Raw genomic sequence first — 9,227 nt, 5'->3', positions numbered from 1 at the left:
GTTCAGCTAAACACAGTGGCTGCTCGTGAGTCGCCTGCTGCTGTACATAGAAAATATAAGTGTGCTCATGGAATACAAAGCCTTACAAGTTGCAAGGCTTCACTGTTGGGATCTGAATTGAGGCCGAGCGCTGCAGTTGTTGTGAACTCTTCATGAAGTCCCGGCATGTTGGGACTGCAGTTAGAAACTTCAAATATTTTTTAAGGTAACGCTAAGCCCAGACAGCTCATATGAGACGAGTGCAAAGTTGGATAAGCTTTCATCCCACAGGATAGTGAGACGCAACCACGGTCTGTCAGGAAACTCGACTTGAGTTGCCAGGGTTCCCGCTATTATGGCAAGGGTCAGTTGAAGCAGCAGCACATCAAAAACATGTCTGCCCACCTGTGTTGTGTCTGCACAGAGCCTAATAAAGCCACGCTGGGTAAGCCTGGAAAATGAGGCTATTTTCCTCCTGTATATTGCTTCTTTTTTTTTTTTTCAAACTAAAACAAGGCAAAACATCTGTGGTTCACAAAGACTGTTCAGTCGGGCCCTGTTTTGGTGCTAATTAGCCCAATTAGCCTTCCCCATCTCACACAGTTTTAAACAAAGACGAGCAGCAACTCTGCTCAGCTGAACTCGCCCTGCAGTTTCATGTGCGGTGTTGTGTTGGAAAGCTGCAGAAGCCTGTAGCCACAGACCCGACTCGGGCTACTTTAAACAGTTCCAGGGCATCCTTCCTTCAGAGGATAAGACGACACCATGGCATGTCTTTTGAAATATCCTGTGCATGTCCCTTCAGCAAAATCTCAGCCGAGGAACATGGATCTGCCCATTGAGAGTCAGACGGGCTGCGGGTGTGAAGGTAAAAATTCCCACAGCCATAATTTCACGATTAGCAATGCTGACGGGCACATTCCATATTGCTCGCCTGTACTGTGTGATAACAGATTTCATGAGGAGGTGCAAATGAACCAGTTAGATACAGCTGAACAGTGAACTACAAGCAAATTAGTTATTCTAAACATAAGAGGAATAATTAATCATTCCTCAACAACAGACTCCTTACTGAGGCAGTTTATGCTCGTTGGATCAACTCACATTTTTCTCAAACCTTCTCTTCAATATTACAAATTATACAAATAGCCATTTACAAATGTTAGAATTATGGGGTAAGATAGTGTTGTCTGTTTTCGTACCATTATTACTACTTTCTAATGGTGGCGGGGAATAACAAGCACCAACAACATTTGAATTTTTCAAATATTTCTTCCTGAGGGTAGAGCAGCAGTAATAATTCAACAGTTTTTGCAACAGAAAACAAGATTTCTGTGGTGGTTTCACTTAATCCCCATGTTTTGTGCCCCATGAGGAAATGATACATCCTGATGTTTTGATTTTCTTTCTATAGACTTGTAGAAGCAGTCTGAGACAAAATCAGAAATCCAACAATGTATTTACAAATCTCTACACCAGCTGCAGAGATGAAGGAGGAACATAAAATCCAGAAACTACGAATAAGAAGTAGTTTCTTTTTTGATCCACTTACTCGAAAATGTACTGCTTTATAGTTCGGGGTTGTGAAACACACAGCCTGCAGGTCCTTCTGTATTTAGTTTGCATGTTACCTCTGTGCTTACAAGGCTTTTCTGCTGGTACACTTTTCATATTGTACTCATGAAGAAAAACTAGTCAAAACTAATAGAAATTAAGCAGGAGTGTATGCGCCACCTGAGCTAAAACGAGTTTGACATACCTGGTGTGGACATTTAGAAAATACGTTGGCTTGTTAAAAGGTCGAATCAATAAAATATGCATTTTAAAGTTGTGCTTTCAGCTCCCTGGTTCGTTGTTGGAAATTGCATACAAAACGCACGAGTCTCTTTTGACCTTACAGGAAATCAATTTCTTCAAAAAAACAATCTTCCCAACAACCAATTAAGAATGTTTATCATTAATAAATTCCTCATACTGCACATATGGTATCTTCTGTAATTTGTGAAATTTCTAAACAAGTTTTGTGTACATTTCAAGCACTGTATTATATAGTAATGCCTATATTTGCATTTTTTTTTAAAGACCATGTTGAATAGTATACAAATATTGTCCTCAAAGAGACGACTCATCAGATCAGACTGATTTACCTCAAGGGAGAAAAGTGGGCCGACACCCTGCCAATAAAATGACGTCCTACAGTTTAACAAAGCTGCTGGATAACTGTCGAGGTCAGGATCTGAATTGAATTTGTCACCATTTCATATTTTAAATTGTGTGAAGTGATTGCATTCTGAGGCAGTGAAGAGCAGAATTGTAATAACTTTGAAAAAACAGAACTTGATTGTTGCTATTGAAGAGAACAGAACATAAATCCCAATCCCAATAATCTGTTCTTTAGTCAACCCTGTATTTGTGTAATAAAAAACAAAAACAGCCATCTTGTCTTTACTACATGTAAGTCTTGAGCAAATCAGCTCAGTCCTTCAGTCAATCTATGTGGCACAAATCCTTACTTTTTGCTGCTTGTGTGTTTTTATGAATTTTTGAAACATCTGTTGCATTGGCCGGGAACCAAACCATATGAATTACATCACTGGACCTTCATTAAACACATGCAGTATGTGAAATTGATATTTACAAGGCTTTTGTGATCGCATAGGCTATATATACAATGGATTATTAGAAAACAAAGGAAATAAGATGCTCACAAGCAGTGAGCAACCCAATATAGTCAGAACTATGTGATTCTGATATGATGGCAGGGTTTTCATATTATTTAGGCACCCACAGACAAAAATACAAATCAGAGCCTATGCCAAAACCTGCCCAATACTGTGCTCGTCCATCTTTTGTTCCCCTCTTCTGGCACTTTTTTTTTTTTTATCAGAACTAGGATCAACTTCTGCAGTACTTTCAGATAAAGTAGCTCATCTGTTTGATCGGCCCACACAGACCAGTCTTTACCCCCTCGGGAGTCGGACACAAAAGGCCCCGTCATTGGTTCACTGCCTTTCCTTTTTTGGACCACTTTTGATAGAAACTGACCACTGCACACCACACACTCCTCACAAGAGCTGCAGTTCTGAAAAGAAAAGGGAAAAAAAAAAAAGGTATGACTAGACAGAACAATCTGATCCTTTCGAAACTTGCTCAAATAGTTTCCCTTGACGATTGTACTGTGCACCCACGGACAGGTGCAATTAAAGAGTTTATGACGTTATGACTGAATTGTTGGAGAATCAAAAATAGTTCAGATAGTTGTTTAAATGTTAACACAGGACAGAAAACAGGATGAAGATGTCTCAGGGTGTAAGAGAAAATATTCAGACGACAAGACAGAGGAAATGAATTCTGTTCATAAAGACAATAGATCTATGTGTATCAAGTGACGACACATCCTCTCCTCGGCACTCAGACACAACACGACAGTGTCCGTCAGCCAATTCTTTTTCCAGCATGCACCTTTGCTGGTTGGGTTCAATTTAACTGTTCTCAGCAGCCATGTTTTTGGCCACAGCGTCCACCGCTGGACGCTGCAGCTGCTTTCAGACAAAAAAGAAACAATGAAATCCAGCAGCACACTACCTGCCCAGCATCAAACAGGCATTGTGATTACCTTGTGCACACTGCACAGCATCCAGTCGCCAAAGAGCATGTGGATATTGGCCAGGTGGTTAGAAACACTTTTTTAAGTATAGACAAAGTGCCAGATGTGTGCACTCTGAAACTGCTGCACTTCACCAGGTGGACAGGAAAAAGAATTTGCCGGATGTATTTAACAGGGAACTTCAGTCATAATATCAAAAAGTGAAAAAGGTGTGCTGTTATTTCTGCTGCCTCTGGGTGGAATGCATTTTAATGACTGCAGATTTCAATGAATACTTCATGATACCTACAGGACAATGTCATCCACTTTAAAATTACCCCAAAACTCTATTCTCTGTTTCACCATTTCAGACTTTGTCTTTACATCTAATCCTCAGCAGAAGAAGCGTATATATGTGAGGTGATATGATTGGCATTTAAATAGTTCGATAAGATATGATCAGCGGGATAAAGTGGCACACGAGACGGATGACCTCATATAATTGTATTCTTGATTCATAACGGTAAGAGTTGCTGACACTGAGGAAAACCGTGGTGTACATTGGAAAGGTCATTCACCCATTAATCACAGAGGCAACAGAGAGAGACATCGTCCCCAACAAGCACATTGAAAACACGTGCGCAATGAACCGCAATGAGGAATGACGGAAGAAAACCTCCTTGGAGAGAAATCCCACAGGCCCAGGGAGAACATGGACACTCAAGCAAACAACAACCATTCCACCATGAGACACAAGTTCAAACTGCTTCACCAAAATAGAGTAGAACCCTGCTTATTGCAACAAAAAATGTAATTCCATATTTTTTTCCAAGGTTCTTACGTATACCATGTTACAGAAATCTGAGAAAGTTTCCTGTTACATGTCGATCACTGACGCTGTGGACGAGCAGCCATTTGTTGTTGAGGGGTTTCATGTTCCTGCAGACCTTGAATGAGTCTCACATGAACATAAAACTGAAACACAAACAGATTACTTGATGGCGTTTACACGCCATATATTGGTTGATATGGTTCCAAGCACCTTTATTACTATTAACTGCCGCCAATCTGACACGGAAGCTCAAGTCGTTGCTGTGAAATTAATGCCCTTCTGCCGTCTCTCCCATGGCTTAGAATTTGCAGAGCAAATCTCTCGGAGGAATTGTACAGAAATCGAACCGTGGCGACCCTCTGCCAGTGATCAAAGCAGACCCAACTCCACCCCAACCTCGACCCAAGAGACAAAACCGGCAAGCAAGGAAGAGAGAGAGAGAGAATCCACAGAAACCATATCACGTCTCAGCAAGAGCCACCTGCTTTACATATGAAACACACCTTTCTCCATTTAATTCCCATGAAATCGCGAAGGAAGCGCTTATTCCAAAGGAGAGACGCGGGGGAAGTGAGGTGGAACGGCTGGAGGGGCCATTACAGAGAATCCCTCATTACAACCTGGTCACAGATTCAGAGTATTACCCCTGTGAAAACACACTCTCACCCCTGGGTGGAGGAGTCAAAGAGAGCAGATTGTCTCATCTTATTTCTTCTTTGTGCCTTGTCCCTCGACAGCCACGGTAGGGTTAAACGTATCAACATGCGAGGCTTTTGCTTGCTTTACAATGAACAGACGGGCGGGTTTAGATCTCACAGGCAGTAGGAGTGTTTAAGGAATTGCCTGTTGCGTGTTCTTCCCCCCTCTTTGATGGGAATATAGAGATGGATCCTCAGACCAATTACCGGCCTGTGATCAGTCATTCAATTAATCAACTCACCTGCTTTCAGAGCGAGCTCCTTTGTAGCAACAGCGCCTTGACCACTAAAGAGTACTGTGAAGATATTAGGTCTGATGAAGAAAAGGGAAAGGCAATCTTCAGGTGTCTTTTAGCGTCGGAGAGCAGATTTGGCAAGACATCAGAGGGGAGAAATATCCTGACTCATCCATCAGATTTGTGCGGATCCATTAGCTTCTCCATTCATTAGGCGATGCAGTTTGAAGAAGAGGCCCCTTGCAAGAATATAGATATGTAAAAATAATAGATTACACAGAATATACTGGCATCACAACAAGCACGGAAATAGCCCATTCTGTGATTTAACTGTTTAGCAGCCGTACAGCATGACTTTGTTGATGATCTTCATATTAATTCAGTATCGGACTGAAGTTGCTTTCCGCGAGCACAAAGACGTACTTCTGTAAAATATCTTCACTATCGGTTGAATTGTACTTGAATTTATAAAAAAAAAAAGAAAAAAAGTGCACTCGCGATAAAACGTAATGACTTTGGGGACCCTGCTTATTGCCAGCATGACACATTTATGGCTTCGAGTACAATTTCTCTGCAGATATTGGATGGATTTCCGAGGGGTTTCTTAATCCTACCGATTCACGTCAGAGTAATCTGTAATAGGAATCACTTGCGTGATTGATGAGTCCTATATGACAAACAAACAAACAAAAACAAACATTTGATTGGTTTGAGATTTCCTTTGGTGCTACTCGCATAATAATAGCCTCACATAGCGAGCTCTCTTGTTGTACAAACCAAAATTAGGAGTCCCTAGAAGTAATATCATAATCCCCAGGGTCCTGATCTCAATATCATGGCGTCTGTTTGGGATGGCACAAAGAGACAGAATGATGTGAGGTAGCCTACATCCACCGAAACTCTGTGTTTAGCTTTAAAAGGTGTTTTATATAACCTTCCAACAAGATTCCTTCAAAAAGTCTACGGGGAAGATGTGATGATGTTTTAAGTGAAACAGGTTGTCACACCAAATATGCGTTTCTCTTCTACTCATTCACTTTGCATCATCTTGGTTGATAGAAATTACCCATTAGCACCTGTATTTTTGAAAGCATTTGTCCTCTGCTGCATTGTTGTGCGTGCGTGGGTTTCCGTGCCGATGCTCTGATTCTACAGTTCAAGGCATGCATTTGAAGTTAAATTGGTGACAAAACGCTGAAAAGAAAGAAAGAGCGTTAATAGTTTCTCAATTAGCAAATGAATACAGTGAATAAACAAAGAGATATTTGCCTCCAGAACACAACCAACAATGTTTGTAGGTACCTTTCTATCACACCACCTTATCTTAAACAAGGATAATATTTAAATCAGGGCTGTACGGGGTCCACATGTTTTTAAAAAACACACTTGATTGGGTGAATGTTTTTGATTGTGGTCCTCTGCTGCAAAATGTATCAAAAGCCCCAAAGCTTCTCCTCTGATTTCATTCAATGATGAGCAATTCACTTTTTTTTTTCATAAACACTAAAAGAACTTGTCCATTTCAATAAATAAAGTAAATATTCAAATCTTCAAAAATATGTGGATGCCTCCATTTCAATCAAAGGCAAAAGTGATCACTTTTGAAATTTCAAGCATGAAATTTATAGTTGATTTTATAAGTGTAGAAGGAACTAACGAGACAATAAACATTTCAATGATTTGATCAATTTTGGAGATTTGCCCGTTATATAATCTACAGGACCCGTGTCTCTCAAAGTGACGAACATGCCTTACTTTGACTCTGTTCAGCGTTTATTCCATCTTTGAAACATTAAATCTTTATGATGTGTGTCACTTCAACACGCCAACCACCAGCCAAGAGGATGCAGGATAAACTGTTCAGAGGAAATGCACAACCCAACCATACGCACTCTTCTAGGGTCTGTTACAAAAGTGCAAACTATGGCAGCATGACCAAACACCAAAGTCCAGGCGACAGATGGATTCATAAACTAACTTGTGCGGTCAGGCTTAAATATTGATTGTATTTCAAATTGAAATAATTTTTTTTTTTTTTTTTTAAATAAATGTTGAATCAATATTTAATATTTAACTGTAACTGACACTGACACTATCAGTCAGTACTAATTCAACCATGTGCATGTGAATTATAGGCATATATTATAGTGGCTTTGTTCAAAATGAATAATTGCGTCCAGGGAAAAATGCGCAAAAATGAAAAAATGCCAAGCGGTTGTGGCTCTTAATAGTTCTCCCACACATTACTGAGACACCTGTTTAAATAATTAATACATAGTGAAAATGAAACTCGAACTATACAATACACACATACAGAAAATGAGAAATGAGATTTAGTAGATTTAAAAATGTCACTGCTGATCATTCTGATCATTACTGGCAAAAATCACCGTTACAGCATGGAAAAACTGCTTTACTGTTTACTAGAGTATTTAGTTAGTTCCATGTCTGCAGAACCCAAGAAACAACAAGCCCAACAACTGACCATGAAGGAGTCCAAGTTGCTTTGGAGGTGAAACAGTTCGTCTCTGTGCCTCCGCAGTCACGTTCTCACCATTTTGCAGAAATGTTAGTGGGACAACTTTCAGTCAAACTTTCCAGCAGCAGCTGTAAGAGAGCGATAAGAACATAAACATAAATAAATATATATTATTATATTATTTATGGAACAAAGGTAAATTATTGAGACACAATCATACTTACTCTGGTTCTTTGTCAAAAAAAAATAATAATTCTGAAACAGTGCATCAGTATTTTAAATCCCAGCAGGAATTTAAAAAAAAGAGATGACAAATCATTTCTATCAATGTCAAAAAGGTGAATTATCGTTATTGCAAGACCCTCTCTGTCAAAATGAAACTTCTTTTCTTTTCCTTAAAAAAAATAAATAATGAACATATGCACAAAATATTATGATGTAATTTGAATAATGTAGCTGAGTTATGTGTCCAGATTCAGGTTCTAGAGACGGCTAATAAAGTAGGATTAGTTTTTGTTATAACAAACATGAATCCATCATTATATAAGATGGAAACTTTTGCAGTCTTATATTGTTTTGGCAGCGAGTGTTGCTTGTAGGTTCGCCTTTATGTTTGTTTGTGAGACCTATGTCCCCCACAACTTCCTCCAGATCTTCTGGCTAAATATACAGCTGCTGCTTCTCCTTCATGCACATTAGAGACACAATTAGTAATGAGATGATTGTGTTTGACTGAGGTGCTGCTGGGGTCCTTGTCAGACCAGTTGAAGCTCCAGGCCAGAGTCAAAGCCGTTACAATCCGGCTATTCATCAAGCTCGAACAATCCAAACAAGATGAGAAAGGCTCATCATGATGTGTAAGAAAAACCCTGATGTATATGTAGGTAAAAATAAAAAAAGATGATGATGACGATGATATGAATTAACCATTCCACTCCCCACCCCCAAGCTCCTTTCACCATAAAAACCATTTATATGCATATTGCAATTCACTGGAGAAGTCTAGTGCTATAAAAAAAAAAAAAAGCAAACACGGTACTCTACGGAGCTTGATTTAATTTTCCAACACAAGCAGCTCTGTTTTACGCATTTATATTGTATGTTGGGGTTATTAGGAACGTAATTGACAACAAAGTGGAGCGTACACCCCAGAACTGGATCCTGCTCTATCTGCTGAAGCAAAAAATAGCTATATTTACATTTGAACTGAGTTTGGAAGCACTAACAAACACGCAGAGAAACAAAAACTAGAGATGTGGTTCATCACGTGTGCTGAGTGAAATCTAGCAGAAGCTCCTCGTTGTGATGCTTTCAGTGGAGGCCAAGACATGAGGGCCGCGTTGTCTCTCTTCTAAAACAAAGTAGGAAAAGATCCTCACAGCTGAATCAATGTGGCCTCCTACAAAAATGAGACACA

This window comes from Blennius ocellaris (genome assembly GCF_963422515.1).
Source record: "Blennius ocellaris genome assembly, chromosome: 8".
Taxonomy (NCBI): domain Eukaryota; kingdom Metazoa; phylum Chordata; class Actinopteri; order Blenniiformes; family Blenniidae; genus Blennius; species Blennius ocellaris.
Note: the sequence above shows the minus strand (reverse complement) of the source record.